The following is an 18919-nucleotide window of genomic DNA, read 5'->3' as shown; positions in this document are numbered from 1 at the left end:
TTAATAACAAGCAGATCTTTCAGATAACACAATATTACTATCACATTATTCATCATACATTGCTATAGCATGTTTACGATTACATTATTATGAGTCATGACGTTAAAAACACTAATTTAATTAATAGTATAGATACTATTTCTCATCCATAACAGATGCTTAGGTTTTTGGAGAAACTTGGGGATACTCTAAATCATATCTCACCCGATTGTTTGAACTTTCTTATCGAAATCTATGAAGTTAGATTAATATTTTAGCATGAACACAATCAAACGGTTATATGGTTTAATATTTAAAAATTATATCACAAAATAATTATAATTCGAACAAAAAGAGGATTAGTCGAACTGTATTACTTTAGATTTTTTATACAGATATATTATTGTTAGCAGATATTTCAGTTTTAAAAATCGCAACTACATTATTATATATTCATAGAATATTCCAAAAATTCCAAGTATATTTTATTCTCTATTTCACTATATATAAATAGCACAAACAACACATATCGCAGTCACCATTCGAAATACACAGCCTTAAACTTCATATATTATTATGGATACCCAACTCAAAATCAGCAGCTTACTCGAAGTAAAACCTTTCAAAACATCACGGAGTGTAAGAGCGAAAGTGTTGCATACGTGGATATCTTTCAGTCACCAGTACGGTGCCTCTCTTCAGATGGTTCTGACAGACGAGAATGTAATTAATACAAAGTTCCTATCGTTTCTTATTTTTGCTTTATATATGAACTAAAGTGTTGGCTTTTTACGTGTCTTAGGGTGTTAAGATCCATGCTGATTGCAGTCAGAAACTGTTGAAACTCTTCGAGAGGCTTTGTGTTGTTGGAGAATGGAAATTGATAACAAACTTTGCATTACATCAAGCGACTGGTTTTGTCCGTCACACCAACCATATTTACAAAATTGAATTCGTTTGTCAAACTGTTATAACGGATTGCAATATCACCTGCCGCAACATGTTCCTCGATCTCATTGATTTTGCAATCATTTCTAATGGTTCACGTGATCCATGTTATCTTATTGGTAATGTTTCGGTTTGTGTTTTGTTTTTTCAATAGTATTACTGGTTTCGAACTTTGTTTAACAAACTATTTGTTTATGCATCTCAGATCTTATAGGTGAGATAGTAGAATTTGGCGGTTTGAGAATCTTGACATGCGTAAGAAAAGAAGTTTCCAGGTTGGAGTTTACTTTGAGAGATATCAGGTTAGTTTAGTTATAATATGATTTATTTCTATAGTTGACCCGTGGTCGTATAAATATTTGCTTTCACTTCAATTTTTTCTTTGTTCTAATGATAATATATATATATATATATATATATATATATATATATATATATATATGTGTGTGTGTAAATTAATATGTATTACATAATTGTTAGTATAACATTTTAAAACAATTTTTTATTTATTACTTTAAATAATTATATTATGTGATTTTAATCGTCTATTATATCACAGTGTATCATATAAAAATCTAATATTTATAACTAATTGGACTTATATTATAAAAGTGTTATGCTAACAATTTATAAATAAAATATTTTATATTTTATTTATATGATATATAAATTGATTTTGATTTGCGATTTATATTTTATTATTTTTATTAATAAATATTGAAAATATTAAATGTTAACAAAAAATCTATAAGGAAATTTATTTTGGTTAAAATTCATTCTATTAAAGAAATCTATTATTTAAATTAGGAAAAGACATTAAATACTTAAATCTATCATTTAAATAAGGAAAATATAAAATTCTCTACTATCTTTGTTACCAAACAAAATTTAGTTTTTTTAAAGACTCCTATCCCTATTACCAAACAAAAGCTTAAAGTACCTCTACTTTAATAAGATAGATGGGGAAGAGAATACACGGACAGAAAAGTAAAAAACATAATAACAAAAAGTAGTTAATATATTTTATAATACGTCTATTTACTGAATCAAAAATGTTTATTTACTGAAAACATAGTTTTACTGTTGTAATAAAACGTTATTTATTTTTAATATGATTAAGAAAGATAAAAAGCTTAAGTCTTTTATAAATAAACACAATATATCAAAATAGCCAATATTAATCTAAATAATAATACAATTATTTAGGCTTTTGTATAATTTTAGAAGTAAATTTACAAATAAAATTTACTGAAATTATTTTTAAGTTTAATTTCTTAATGTAGTTTCCAATTAAAAAAATATTATTTCACAATACTAACATTTTGTATAGATGAATATAAAAATAAACCTAAAAATAATTCCTAACAAAATTCATTAAAACACTTGATATACATCTTATGTTGAAACACATTTCTTATAAAAATAAAAATTTGTCAATGGAAACATACCCACCTTCTCAAAGGTTGCTTGCCATGCTATCTGTCGGTAAGATTGTACGTTATCGTAGTTGATATATATATATGTCGGACCAAATCAAATTTATTAACGACAATCGACCTCAACCCGGATACTCATGCCTAAACCTACTTATGAAAAATCGAACAAGAACATAAATTTTAAACAAAAACGGTTGTCCCGCCCTCTAAAAGGGCGGGTCAAAATCTAGTTTTTATATTGAAGTAGTTAATTTTTTAAAAATGTGAAACATTTGTTATCATATTATCTATTTTAATTATTTTATTTTCTGGTTTTGCATTTATTTGATTAGTGAAAGCATAACCGTATTGATTTTTATGCGGTCTACCAGTTTGTCAATACAAAAGTAGAAGCAGACATTAATGTTTGTCTTTATATAAGCGGTGTCCATTACGTACTTTGTTATATATAATACCAAAATAGTAGTGTAACTTAAGTTAAATACTATGCATTAGATAAATTAATTTACTTTGGCTATTACTTTTTTACATTGCTCTGTACACTACAAGAAAACACGGGCTTAGTACGAAACTTAGCGACAAAATAATTTCCTCGTAAAATTACGAGGCCTTTACGAGGAAGTTACGTGAAGACAATAAACACGTTATTTCGTCGTTAATTAACGACAAAAGGGTTTCGTCATAAACCAAACGTAAAGGAACGTCGTTTTTACGAGGAAACTGCATTTCGTCGTAATAAATACGTAATACTTAACGTGTAATTAACGAGGAAAATATTTACGTGGTTTTTGCGAGTTCAACCTAATTTTAGGTGACTAACGTTTTTTATCTTGTCTAACTACCCATATTTCGTCGTTAGTTCGTAGTAAAATCTCACCTACCAATTTCGAATTTTCCTATAAATATGTCATTTGAGGAACATTTGAAACACACCACATGCAAAAGAAAAACAAATCTAAAAACGTGAAAAAAAAATGTCTGGTGATGGAAATTATTTAGAGTTGCGGAGATGGATGTACACGCATAGATATGCTAACGGGAGAGTGACGAAAGAGTATCTGGAAGGACTAGAGACATTTATGCATCAAGCAGATTCTACACCGCTCGCCCAGGAAAGTGGTAAGATGTTTTGTCCTTGTCGGAAATGCAACAATTCAAAACTGGCAACTCGTGAAAATGTTTGGAAGCATTTAACAAATAGAGGTTTCATGCCAAATTACTATATCTGGTTTCAACATGGAGAAGGTTATAATTATGAAAATGAAGCTAGTAGTACTAATAGCAATTTTCAGAATGAACCGGTTGATCATTTGCATAATCAACATAGATACCATCGGGAGGAGCAGATGGTAGATAATTATGATAGGGTTCATGATATGGTAGCTGATGCATTTGTTGCTCATGATGATGATGAAGTTGAAGAACCTAACATAGATGCAAAAAAGTTTTATAAAATGTTAGATGCTGCGAATCAGCCACTTTACAGTGGTTGTAGAGAAGGTCTCTCTAAATTGTCGTTGGCTGCTAGAATGATGAGTATTAAAACTGATCATAATCTACCTGAAAGTTGCATGAATGCATGGACAGACTTGTTTAAAGAGTATTTGCCGAAAGACAATGTCTCTGCTGATTCTTATTATGAGATTCAGAAACTAGTTTATAGTCTTGGGTTGCCTTCTGAGATGATAGACGTTTGCATCGACAACTGCATGCTCTACTGGGGAGATGATGAGAAGTTAGAAGAGTGTCGATTCTGCAAGAAGCCACGATTCAAACCGCAAGGACGAGGACGTAATCGGGTACCGTACCAAAGGATGTGGTACCTACCAATTACCGACAGATTCAAAAGATTGTACCAATCTGAGGAGACTGCTGGAAAAATGAGATGGCATGCCGAGCATACTCAGACGGATGGTGAGATGACTCATCCATCAGATGCAAGAGCTTGGAAACATTTTAACAAAATATATCCACAATTCGCTAGCAATAGCCGAAATGTGTATATGGGATTATGCACGGACGGATTTAGTCCCTTCGGTATGTCAGGGAGACAATATTCATTGTGGCCAGTCTTTATGACGCCATACAACCTGCCTCCAGATATGTGCATGCAACGGGAGTTTCTGTTCTTGACCATATTAATACCTGGTCCGAACCATCCAAAAAGGTCTCTGGATGTCTTTCTACAGCCACTGATAAAAGAGTTGAAAGATTTGTGGTCAACAGGGGTGAGGACGTACGACTGCTCAACGAAGACGAATTTTATGATGCGAGCGATGCTTTTGTGGACCATAAGTGACTTTCCTGCTTATGGGATGTTGTCTGGGTGGACTACACATGGAAGATTATCTTGTCCATATTGTAATGGAACGACATATGCATTTCAGCTGAAGAACGGTAGGAAGACAAGTTGGTTCGATTGTCACCGGCGATTTCTTCCCATTAATCATCCTTATCGAAGAAACAGGAAATTGTTTAGGCAGAAAAGGGTTGTGAGAGACACTCCTCCTCCGTATTTAACTGGAGAACAAATTGAACAGCAAATCGATTACTACGGAGCTCAAGAAACAGTTCGTTGTGGTGGTAATTGGCATGTTCCTGGTAATATGCCTGATTATTATGGAGTTCAGCACAACTGGCACAAGAAGAGTATATTTTGGGAGTTGCCGTATTGGAAGGATCTTCTTTTGCGCCACAACCTAGATGTGATGCATATTGAGAAGAATTTTTTTGAGAACATCATGAATACAATATTGAATGTTCCAGGGAAGACAAAAGACAATCAAAAATCAAGGTTGGACTTGCCTGATATTTGCTCAAGACCCGAGTTACATATAAAAAGCAATGGACAAGTTCCTGTACCGGGCCTTGCTGTTTCGTCGTAAATTTACGAGGAATTTACGTCCCTATGTAATCTGAAATATACACGCGAGAACCAGCCACTTCATTTCGTCCCAATTTCCTCTCCTACACCTCTCAAGGTTCTCTCTAATCTCTCTCTAGAATTAGGTGGTTTAGTTTAGTGAATTTAGATAGGTTTAATAGTTGATTAGGTGGTTAGTGTAGAGAATTTTAATTAGTTTGATTTCTTCTACTTGTTTTTCTAACAATCTGAATTTTTTTTCAGATGGTTAGAAAGAACAAGCAGAAGAAAACCCTCCACTATAGTCAGATGTTCTGTGGTGATCCTGCTGCTGGATCATCATCTTCAGCTCCCGGTTCCTCCATCCCGGAGATTGTCCCGGAGTCTCAGTCACAGCCACCACCGGTTCCTCCATCTGGTGCACCACCCCCGCCTGCTGCACCTCAGGCGGTTCCAGATCCGGTTGCACCCGGATACATTCATCCGGAGTTGCGGGTGCCGCCGACCGCTCCTTTTGCTCGGTACACGGTTGAGGATCTTCTCGCTCAACCAGGCCAAGCCGGTTTACCGGTTTTAGACCCCGACCGACCAGAGGGGACTCTGTGGTACGTAATTTTTTTTTATTTAAATATTTTTCAAATTATTAATAATTTTTTTTAATACTTTAACTTTGTTTTTTTCAGGTTTGGGGTCGACAATTCTGTCGCTACGAGCGTATCCGATATCATCAAAGGATACTTCTCCGAGGCTCACCCAAACTGGAAAAAGACGCCGCACCACGTTAGAAACACGTGGTTCAAGATGTTTTCTGTAAGTTTTTTAAAATAATTATTTTATGTTTAATTTTTATTATTAACTTTTATTTCATTAATATTTTTTAACTAATTATTAATCTTTTTGGGTTTAAAAATGCAGCAAAGATACCATTGGTCCATCGGGGTTCACGAGGACGTGAAACGGGAGTTCACCGCAAAGGCGAAGAAGCGGTTGTTGGACACCGTAGGCAACTGGAAGGAGGACTGGATCTACAAGGGTTACAAGGACGGGCAACCCGCTGAGCTGACCAAGGATGTCTACGATGGTCTCATCCGTTACTGGGAGCTGCCATCATCCATTACGATCTCCAACGCCTGCTCCGCCTCTCGTAACACCAAAGACGAGCACGGCAACGGCCCGATGCTTCACTGTACGGGTCAAAAACCCCATGCCCGTGTCCGCTTGGAAATGGTAATTAATTTCTAATTTTTTTTCATATTAAATATTTTAATAATTAATATGTACTTATGTATATTGATTCTAACATTTTAAATTTTAAATATTTTTAGGCCAAAGAGACGGGACAACTCCCGTCTCTTAAAGAGCTTTACGAGAGGACCCACAAGACCAAGGCGGGGGTATTTGTGGATCCGAGGTCCGAGCAAATCTACAACGATGTCGTTGCTCGGATTGAAGACCGGCAAACCGAGCTGACCCAGCATTCTCCCGATGGAATACCGGTCGTATTATCCACTCAAGAAGTGGATCAGATTTACGAGGAGGTAAAAATTTTACCTTTTAATCTACTTTTAATCTATTTTTTAAAAATTATTAACATTAAACTTTATTTTTTCTTTGTAGGTCGTCCCTAAGAATAAGGGACGTACGTTGGGAATCGGTTCCGTCAACGATGTCACAAGAGCGACATCGTCTTATGGTCAGAGACGAGCCGACGAAGTCACTGAGCTGCGTTTGGAGTTAGACTCGACGCGGACTCAGTTGGCGTCGACGCAGACGGAGTTGGAGTCTACGCGCCAATCATTCCAAGCTCGTATGGGTGGATTGGAGGGGTTTCTGGAAGTTATATCTTCTGGAAATTCCCAATGGGAGGAGTTGTTGGCGGATATGCGACGACGGAACCCGGTTCCCGAGCCTTCTCGTACTCAGCAGCAAGAGGAGGAACTACAGAGGAGGAGTGAAGACCTCTACCGGGAAATGATCCACCGCCCCGGCCCGACTTAGTTTTTTTTTTCTGTGTAATATTAAAATTCCAAACTTTTATTTATATAATATTTTCGGTTTTTATTTATTCCAAATTTTGAATATTTTCGCATTAGTAATTATTTATATTTCTAATATTTTTGTAATAATTATTTTCTATAATATTAAAATTTAAATTTAAAAAATAAATCAGTTATACAAATCGAAGCAAATTCCTCGTTAACTCACGAGGAATTAACGAGTAAGTCGACGTGTAAAGAATGACGAAACCTTACGACGAATCTACGTGTCAGACTCTACGTTCCCTTTACGACGGAAGTTTACGTCTACTTTACGTGTACTATTTAGGTTTACTTTACGAGTATTATTTACGTTTTTCTTACGAGGATAATTTACGTGTATTTTACGAGGAAATGTTACGTGTCGTTTACGTGGAAACTTAGCGTCCACTTTACGTGGAAATCTACGTGTCCTTTACGACGAAATATTAACCTTCATTTTACGACGAAATGGGTCCCTCGTATTTTTACGACGAAATGGCGATTAAATATCCGTTACGACCAAACTTTAACGACGATATGCGTTTTCTCGCTAAATCGTCGTAAAGACGTATTTACGACGATTTAGCGAGGAAAATGGTCGTCGTTAAAATCGTGTTTTCTTGTAGTGGTAGTGTTTTCATAGTCCAAGTTTTATTGTTGATGAAAATTTTATTAGCTAGAAATGTTGGATAATTGGATACAGTTTAGAGATAAAAGCATACAATATGTTAGTTATTTTTTCGGTTTGACCACTTGCTTATACTCGCTGATCATCTTTTCAATACTTTAGACGTCTGCATTTTGACTTTTATTATTTTTATGGTATTAACGTTGTGATTAGTGTAAGGCTAATGTAGTTTTTTCTTCAAAATGTACTGACGTAAATGCGTGGTGCCTAGCATACTCTCTCTTGCCTCTTTGTTTTGGTTAGACTATGTGTCTATTGTTCAAAAAAAAAAAAGACTATGTGTCTATAAAAATAATAAAGTTAAAATAATGGAAGTTAGTGTACTTCAATTGAGAGTAAAATATACATTTTTAAATGTTAACTAAAATATAAATAGTTTCTTCTTATTGGTAATATAAATTTTAAAATTTAAAATTTAAAATACATTAAGGAAAAAGTTAATCTTTCCAGTAAAAAAAGGAGAAATAAAATCTTATTTTCTCCATATGTTTGCATCTTCGCTTTGTAAACGGTGACTCATCTCTATTTTTTTATCAAATGCTATTTAGCAAGCCCACTCTTTCTCAAGAATCTGCAAGCACCCCATTCCGAGAGTCACACAAACATACTGAATCATACACGGTTGCTTTTTCGGTTACTCTTGGAAATTCACAATGAAACCAGTTTGGTATATGAGAATTGGTAGAATGTACCTCAGGAGCCGCATATCCAAAAATATTCATGACTCTTGTACTAACTTAGAACAACCATCAACTATTAATATATTATTTGCACCATCCTTCATAAATTTAAAATTACGTTGGGACCCTCTCTATATTCGACTGATGTTGCCCGGCAAAGTTAAAGCTCTTCTAGGCCCTTCATGGTTTATGCCCACATAATTATCCCTTTCATCTCAGTCTCATTCATGATACTACAATTATCTTTGAATCAGAGTATACCATGAAAGCTTTGTGATCGGAACTGAATCTTAGCTTATTAAATGTTATGATTTCAAACAATACACAAAACAGGTTTACCATGGAAGTAAATTAAAACGTAAGATCAAATTGAACTTAAAATAATGTTTTAAAAACTACAAACTAAAAAAGAGTGGTAGGTGGTGGTGCAAAAGAGAGATTGTTTGAGAGATTTGCCTTCTTTTCTTACTCTCAAAATCTTATTTTTTGACGAAATCTTCCTTTATTCCTTTCCCTAAAAAAACAAATAACAAAAGCCCCCTTCTATGTGTTGGTGGGAGCAGGTTTCTCAGGTGAACTGCTTCAAGACTCTCCTAGGGAACCTTCATCTTGAGACAACTGGGATCTTGACCCCTCTCCATTTCCTTCTCGAGCTCTTCTTCGGATCGCAAAGCATTGAACAGTCCCTCGAGTGACTTAGCTGCAACTCACAAAATCATTTCAAGTAACTTCCACAACGTTGATACTTATACCATATGCGACCACTAAAGAAGCAAGATCCCTTATGTATGGTGATGACACCAAACACTTCAAGCTCTCCATCGTTCCCGTCTTCGGTGTGTTCTGTAAAAGAGTTGAAACAAATCAGAAGAGTCCTCCTCATAAGCTGCAAGAAACAGAACAAACTGTTACCTTCTTTCTTCCATTGGACCGTCCCTCGCTAAACCAAAGTCTGAAAGCTTTCCGTTGTAATCTTGTTGTTATGAAATAGAACCAAGTCAGTACAATTATAAATCCACTAAGATGGTACTGAGATTTCGGATAGAGTATATACCGAGTCGAGCAAGATGTTCAAAGCCTTGATGTCTTGGTATATGACTTTAACAGGGTAACTATGAAAAAATGCAAGCTCTTTAGCTGCATCAGAGGAAACTTAACCCGTAAGGTCCAGGAGAGCGTCTTAAACTGCACATAATCTGCTTCAACACCATCGAAGCATAAGAACAAACAATCACCTGATAATTTCAGTAAAATCTTAATTTATAAACTCAGTTGTGAACAGATGATCCTCAAGATTACCGTTATTCATATCATCATAGAAAAGAAGCTTGATCTTCCAAGAAATAACCAACCAGTTTAACTAAGCTCGGGTGATTTAACTGTCCCAAGTATTTGATCTATGTCCGACCTATCAACAAATCACACAAACGGGTCAGAGAATGAAAGAACGAAACTTTGAGATTGGAGTGACATAATAAAAGAACAATGTTGTGTGTACCAACCATTCTCGGTGACCTTGAAATCCATCAGGGTTAAGACGCTTGACAACAACTACAATACAATACTAGATTTAGCTAGATCTAGAGTAGTCTGATTGATCCATCCTCTATAGTCAGAACAACAACAGAGTTTGTTCTATAAAGTTTCTGGTTGCAGTATGAGTTCGTTGAAGGTAAAGTCCCTCACGTTCACTTTGCAAAGTATCCCTTCTTCTCCCTTATGAGCTGCCGATGAAGGTTGTAGAGACCATTGCTCTTATCTGCAGAAACACACAAAAGGTTGACTAAAGTTAAAATTCAGGACAACTGAAAAGGTTCATTCTTTTTCTCAGAACCATGATTGATAAATTGTTAAAAGTTCATATTTGCAGAGAGACACTTAGAAACTTAATATCTCATAAACTTTCGGGAAATCTCGGAACCTAATAAAACGGTTAGCACTTATCGTTACCTGCATGACCGTCGCCTGAAATACAATTCACAAATCTCATTATCAACAAACACAAATAGGGTAACCGAATCAAGTGAGATAGATGAACAGTCACTAAGATTCCTCGCTGGAATTATATGAATATAAAAAATCTAAATCTAAAACGGGTTCTTACGTTGACGTCCACCATCAGCATGTCGATCCACATAAGCTCGCCGCCACGCTTCACGTTGCCTCCCAAAACCTCAAAAGTCTGGCCTCTACGGCGGAGGAGCACTTGCCGGCCGTCAGATCAGAGAAGAAAACGCGAGAATTAGCCATATTACGATCTTTTAGTATGAGCTCTAAGAATTGGGAAATGAGATGAGAGGAAGAGAGAATCACTCACCCATATTTATACGCAGAAATCGCCGACTTCCAGTTCGAAAGAAGCATTAAAGAGGACATAGAGGGGGAGCGAAAGCCGGGATTGATCACGAAGCTTTAACTAACAACGTTACATCTGAACGAAGAAAGAGAAGACGAAGCTCTGTTCTCGGCCAGACACTAACCAAGACACAAAAGCCCAATCACTTATGAAAAACCAAAGCCCAATAAATCACCTTTTTAATGAAACGTAGCGTTTTTACAACGCGGACACGTGTCGCCTTCTCCTGCACTAAATTAGTGACGTGTTCTCACCTGGAGAGAGACAAACTCTACTTTATATAATTAGATTTTATATATTATATGTAAGAAATGCATATATGTATACATTTACATTTACATATACATTCTTTTATATATTCTTTTACTTATACATTCTTTTATATATGTATGCAATATGCAGTATGTAATATGTAAGAAAAGTGAATATGTATACATTTACTTATACATTTTTTATATATTCTTTTACTTATATATTCTTTTATATTGCATATTCTTTTTTTCAACATCACGAATATAGGAACCATATAATATTATTGCATGTTTTAGAATATAGGAAGCATATAAAATTATGAACCAAATTTATAGTGATTTGACGGTGATTGTTCTTATTTGGCTCGAAATTATAGAAATTAGTTACCTTCGGTGTGTAACGGTTTAGGAGGAAATACACATGATCAATTCAAATCTTTGAATCAAATCCACTATACCATCGCCAAACAGTGAGTAAATTTGGGAGGTTGATTTGAAAAAATTGATTATTTGTATTATGACAACATATTATTTATAGAAGTAAGTACCCACGTTTGGTAACCATTACTTACCATATAAATTCGTATTATAATTAATTTTACATTAAAATATAAATATTATAATTTTATTATATTATTGATTATAATATTTGACTTTCAAACACTATACTCACGTTTTACTTTGCCGCGTTTTGGTTCAAAATTTAACATAAGAACCGTAAATGATCATAAGTTCATAACCAACATAAAAACAGTCAAATATTATAATCACTATCTATAAAATTCAAAAATAGTCGTTACATATAGAAAGATTGGTTAGGTAAGGTACACACGAACACATTAATTGTTTCATATTTGGTAAATATTAGCAGATTCAAAACTATTATTATGAATACTTCAAAAATCATGGTTTAGTCACAATTTGTAATCAATTTCATTAGACTGTTCTTATATATGGATAATTTCATTTTGTGTTCCTATGTTACAGTTAAGAAATGTTTTTTAAAAAAGCTTCAAAAAAAATACAAAATACAAAATGAAACCCCTGTGAATCCGAAGCCAAAGAATTGGAGATTTCTAAAACAAATTCCAAAATATAAAAAATAGTCAAATTTAAAATTTCCTAAAATGTCATTTTCCTTAATAATTGCCTTCAACGGGGTGTACACACAAATGAAAATGACATTAGCTTTAAATTCCCATAAATTTAAATACGTTAATATGGGAAATGATTCACAAGGCGATAAGTAATTACATAGTATCTTGACTGAGATTTCAAATTGATCCAAATTATAAGAGAAATATTGCATTGATTCACTTAACAAATGGGATATATTAGTAGGAGAAATATTTGGGTTCACTCCTAGAGTGAACATTTAGGTTCACCCAACCAATAAGATTTCGTTATTTCATATTCGGTATCTTTTAAAAAAGGAAATAAAATATTGCCAAGTTTTATTTTGAAATAAAAAATAAATAGAAAATAATAGTAGTCGCAAAAAAAGATTTTATATTTAAAATACCGCCAGCAAAACACTAAGCCCTAAACTCTAAACCCTAAATCATAAACCTTAAATCCATGGTAAACCCTTGGATAAATCCTAAATCTTTGGATTTTAAAAAAAAATATTTTTAACACAATCAGCAAAACACTAAACCCTAAACCCTAAATACTAAACCGTAAACCCTTGGGTAAATCATAAACCCTTGGATAAATCGTAAACCGTAGGATTTAGAATTTATCCAAGCATCTTAGATTTACCAAGGGTTTAGGGTTACCCAGGGGTTTAGGATTTAAGATTTAGGGTTTTGGGTTTAGTGTTTGGCTGACTGTATTAAAAAAATATTTTTTTAAACGTATTTTTGTTTGCAATTAATATTAATTTTTTATTAATTTTTATTTTTTACTTTAAAAATATTAGTATAATTTAACAATATTTTGTTTCCTTTTTTAAAAGATACTGAATATGAAATAACGAAATCCTATTAGTTGGGTGAACCTAAAGGTTCACTCTAGGGGTGAACCCAAGAATTTCTCTATTAGTAGCAAAAATATTTTAGGCAATGTATTGAAAATAGACTACATATAGTTTCCTAATTTTTTTATGTCTAATTTTCAAATAATTACCGAAAATTATCATATATTAAACTTGCATATATTAGCTAATTTTTAACTCCAATCTTTCTCATCAATGTGCTTAGTACTATATATACATACACTACCTCAAGCAAAAAAAGAGCAAGCATCGAAATACAAAAGTGATTCAGTGAAAATATTTTACTAATCTTCTAATGTTTAAATGTTTTTGTAATTTGGGTAAGATGTCTATGGACCTTTGGTTAGTGGAAGGGATATTGTACTAATTGAAGATGAGTGTTATGTAATAGCAACTAGATCTTGACCCGCGCTTTGGAAGCGCGGAATATTTTACGATTAAAAAATTCACTAATAACTTAATAAATATTTTGGTAATTTTTAAAAAATGTGTATTTAAAATATTTTTGCATTTAAATTAGTGTTTTTAAATTCAACCCGATTGTGATTACACCGGTTAATCCGGAGATCTGACAATTCAATTTAGGTTCTTAAAATATTCATATTAAAAAAATTACTACCCGAGACTAACCGATTGAACTGATGGATGACCGATATGTAATATAATTTGATTTAAATTATAATTTTTCATTATTTGTAATCTTATAATCCAAATTTTAAAGTTCATTATTTTACAATTTATGAAATTATGATGTTTCTACAAAATTTTAAAAAGAAAATGATAGATATAAAATAACTAAAATTAATTATTGTATTGTTTGGAAACATTGATAGTAGTATAAAAATATATTGTTTGGAAATAGTGATAGTAGTATAAAAAAATAAGTATATTATTTGGAAACATGGATAGTAGTATAAAAAAAGGAACATTAGTGATTAATGTAGGTTTAACTATAAAGTATAAAGGTGTATTTAATTTAAAAACTTACAAAATAAATGTTAAGTCTAATAGAATGTTTCTGTTTTAATAAGATAGATGTTTAGAACTTAGAAGAACCACAAAATGCAGTTCTCTTCAATAGATATTAAGTTTGTTCTTTTATTTTCTTAATGTTTTAAAAATATTGAGCATCATATTCCATGCTACTATATACAGTTTTATGCTATAAACTATATACAGTTTTTTATCAAATAACAGTTCATAGAAACAAAGTGTTTCATATGGAAACCTATCTCATGAGTTGTAAAAATTCTGGTCTTCTATGTACATTAAGAAATTCAAAATTCGACTATTGTTTACTCTTATATTTCAATCTACCTTATAATAGTGTCTGGCCTTAGTATTTATTTATAAAAGATAATATACTAAGTATACTTTGATAATTCTTTTATTTTACACAGGTACTTAAAAAAATATGTTTCATAACTGTGAATCCGAAGCCAAGGAATTAGAGATTTTTGGGTGACATTGTGTAAGCTTCAACCATGTGTTACTGTCATCAGTAACCCGAACCATCACTATTTTTTTACCTTGGAACATCAGCCAACCCATCATGAAAAAAACACTTGGAAATTCAAATGATCGTCCCAAGCCAAGACAAATATTACAAAAATTAATGGCCCATAATATTGCAAAACGGAAGACGGTCATTAAATGAAAATCCAGCCGCACATACATGTACCAAACACTTAATTGTATAGAATTGAAAATTTTGTCTTTACAAAGTATACACAATATATAATTTACTATGAAACTTATAAATTTAGAACATTTGGTATGAACCCAAGTAATAGTTTTAGAAAAAAATAGTTTCACCTTGCGCAAGGCGCAGGTCTTCACATTTAGCAAGGTGATCTCGATATCGACTTTGATATGCTATAAATAACCGGGAAGACACATTAATATATTTATACACAACTGGCATATAGTGTATGTTTTAGAAATTTATATAGACCTTTAATATTATGCTCTTATACATTGTCCACGTTCATATTATGTGCCAATGTTTGACATGCACAAAAACAATTTTTTTTTATTTATTATACTAACGATGTATATAATCCTATGTAAAATATCAAAAAATCACCGGAGAGGCATAGATGTATACATGACTTATACACTCTTTTTTATATTACACGAACGACATATATAATAGCTTATAAAACATACATCAAACAATGGCATTGTACGTTTAGTTTTGGCCATATATTCATAATTTTTCTTCAAATCAGTATTGTCTATGTTTTAAAATATATTATCGTATATAAAATTAGGAACTAAATTTATATAAATTTGACGGTGATTGATATTATTTAGATAAATAAGACACTGGGCGAAGGTAATTAACTAATTTCGAGCCAAATTATGCATATATGGCAGAAACTGAGTTAATGGTCAATCACTGAATAAATTTAGGAGGTTAACACAATTGTTTTCAAAATTATGTAAACATATTATTTCTAAAATCAAAAAATCATGGTCATTCCAATTTTGTAACCATTACTTACCATATAATTTTGTATTATTATTAATTGTATTTGACCGTGATATTTATTTCTTTACTAAATCATGAGAAGATGATATACAAAATTATAGACTGGCTGAATTTGTGAGACGTTAAAGAATGTTCATTATTGCTGTTTTTATATATTCAAATATGAAAATGTTTTTGTTTCGTAATATTCATGGTTTCCAAAATTATGTTTTTATGCAATCGCTATTATAGAATTATAATCATCTATAATTATTGCTAAGAGAGTTATCAGAATCCCACCAGAGAAACCTTTTGAGGAGGTTTACTTCACAAGCAGATTGTAGATGTTCTTCAGAGAAACAAGGGAGACTGAAACTGAAATTAGGAGAAGGTTTGACAACGTCAGAGAAGATATGAGGAAAATGATTAATTTGCAGAAGAAGAATGATCCTCGGAAGTTTGCAATACCCTGTGTAATACAAGGGATTGAATTTCTTCATGCACTATGTGACACTGGTTCATCAGTCAGCATCTTACCAAAGGTCATGGCAGACCATCTGGGCCTGCAAGTAGAGCCTTCACCAGAGATCTTTACCTTCGTGGATTACTCTCAGAAAAACTCTCGAGGCTTCATCAGAGACATGGAGGTACATATTGGTAATGCTATCGTTCCTGTGGATTTTCATGTCCTAGACATCAAGCTAAATTGGAACTCTTCCCTCTTACTTGGAAGAGCATTTATGGCTACAGTAGGAGCCATATGTGGCATGAACACCAACAAGATGTGCTTGACTATGATAGATCCAGAGATCCACTACGACCCTGTCAAGCTTGGCAAACCACCAGCCAAATCAGTGGTAAAGGAAGATGATACTGGTATCATAGCAGTTTGTCATTGTGAAGTCGAGTATGAGACAGAGTACTCAGGATCGATCGACAGCACTTTAACATCATCGATCGACACTTGCAAGTCAGAGGAGATCGACAACAAATATAGATCATCGATCGACAGAGACCCACCAGATGATGAACTCGATCTACTAGATCATTGCTACCCGAATTTCGCCATCCCACCCAGCCGAAAGGAAGATGATTACTCAGTAAGGAGTTAGGCAGATAGCGGATTTCATGAGAGTTTTGCAGTAGACATAGCCACCTCTTCCCACAATGGAGACCACAGTGAAGAACATGATGCAGAGTATTGGGAAGAGAGAGCTTGGGAAAATTACTTGGAGAATGACAGATTTGCAATTCGATTCTCACAATCGATCGACATCAAACGCCCACCATTGATCGATTATCTACTTCATCCAGCAAAACGACATCGTCCATCGATCGACATCGCCAGTATCACATCGATCGATATTAACCCGGACGCTTGAAGGACAAAATCGAAATTTCACCGATTAGGACAACACATGGGTATAAAAGGTTGACAACCCAAGCCACGAAAATTCAAAACTTTTCACCTTCTACCCAACAGCTTCCAGCATTCAGAAACCTATCAATGGAGGTCTGCAACAACATGTACAATCGATTCAACCGTGCAGCTAGACGTGCACCATCGATCGCCACCACCACATCACCATCGATCGACGACTTCAACAGAGCTCAACCTCGATCTCAAGAACCTTACGATATCAGGTACGTTTCACTAACACCTGATGAATTTGGAATTTTCAGGGACACAGATGGTTATGCAAGAGCAATGGATGGAAGAGTTCTGCACATAACCAGAGAAGACATAGCAGACATCCTCCAAGTTGCTAATGGACCAGAAAACCTGTTCACACAGCAACGTAGCCATCCAGACATCCTAGCTCACGTCCAGGACAACCAAAACACCAACACAAGGGAGGATACAGTTCCTCAACACTTCGGTCAACCTAGGAATTCACCATAGATCGACATCGTTTCAACACCATCGATCGACGGCGGATATCCCGGATCGATCGACAGACCAAGAGTCAGATCGCCCGACAGACGATTGGAGTTTGGCCGACGTGCCTTCAATACTGATGGATCCAGGAGATTCAAATGGGAAGCTAAGGATGAATATGGTGTCTACAGAGATGATTTTGGCTATGCTAGAAGAGTTGATGGTTAGATCATTCTTGTTACCAACAAGCAAGTAAAGAGAATTCTGGATAGAGCATCTCTTTTTCACAGAGGTTGCTTACGCCTTCCAGTACACACACGCCCTTACCATGCATACATACCACCACCAGTACCCTACAGTAAAGAGGAGAGAGATGATATGGTGACTGATGTATGGAGAGCTCAGGCACACCTTGAGGCAAACATGCACACATTGGTGGAAGACACTTTCCAGCCTTTGGATGTCAGTTACAAGGACTTCCAGAATGATATGGCTGAGATAAGAGTGGAGCTTGGAAACATATTGACCATGCTTGAGAAAGAGGCTACGCCACCAGTATCGACCGACAAAGTACGAGTACCATCAATCGACATCGGCAAGACTACATCCATGGACCGACCAGAATGTTCATCACCTAAGAGAGATGAATGGGAGGTTGCTTACATCAATACATGGATTGGAGACGTCTACAGCTCTCTCAACAACAATGTCGAATGGTTAAGCAAGAGGATCGATCTTCTACAGAAAGAGCTAGCATCAATTCGCAAGAAAGAACAAGCTAAGAATGCTACTTTTTCATCGATCGACACACTGAATTCGCCGTCGATCGACACAAGGATCGCAGAACTGGAAGATATGATGAAAGCATACGAAGAGAAGCATGATCTTTTAAGTTCACCTATCATGCGATACCTGGATACATTATCACGACAGCTGAACGAGCTACAAAGAGACATGAGCATAGTTCACGATCATCTTGGTCGTCATGACAGAACCGCGACATCGATCGACAGGCCTACACCAATATCGATCGACATCGAGCCACCACCAGCAAAGAGAGCATGCACCACAGCAGAAGTTGATGAGATCAAACATAAGCTGTACGAAGCCATGAATTCTATGGAGGAGAGACTCATAGAACGAAGTGATGACATTGACAACACCATCAACAAAAGAGTGACCAACCTCTGTAGAGCTACTGATTTATTGAAGAATGAGATAAGCAGTATGCAGAGAATTCTTGCGTACCAAGGCCAACGCTCAGAATCGATCGACACAGATGATACTGAGTCGACCAACAGAGATCCCAGCGAAACGACCGACGCACAAGTCGTAGCATCGATCGATACAGA

At 34.6% G+C, this 18919-nt stretch overlaps 1 long non-coding RNA gene across 2 annotated transcripts; it reads right to left on the bottom strand.

The window, feature by feature from the left end:
* Window positions 1–8961: 8961 nt before the first annotated feature.
* On the bottom strand, window positions 8962–11086 carry LOC108830229 (uncharacterized). 2 transcript variants are annotated; one of them, XR_001946158.2, is made up of 7 exons: window positions 10930–11086; window positions 10717–10817; window positions 10115–10371; window positions 9912–10020; window positions 9667–9808; window positions 9525–9585; window positions 8962–9455 (listed from the first exon to the last, which is right to left on the bottom strand). It is a non-coding gene; the product is annotated as an uncharacterized LOC108830229 (long non-coding RNA). The 2 variants fall into 2 exon arrangements; XR_001946157.2 differs by having other exon boundaries at window positions 10717–11084.
* Window positions 11087–18919: the final 7833 nt, after the last annotated feature.

Source organism: Raphanus sativus, chromosome 9, assembly GCF_000801105.2.
Source record: "Raphanus sativus cultivar WK10039 chromosome 9, ASM80110v3, whole genome shotgun sequence".
NCBI lineage: Eukaryota > Viridiplantae > Streptophyta > Magnoliopsida > Brassicales > Brassicaceae > Raphanus > Raphanus sativus.
This window is presented reverse-complemented; position numbering and strand designations above follow the sequence as displayed.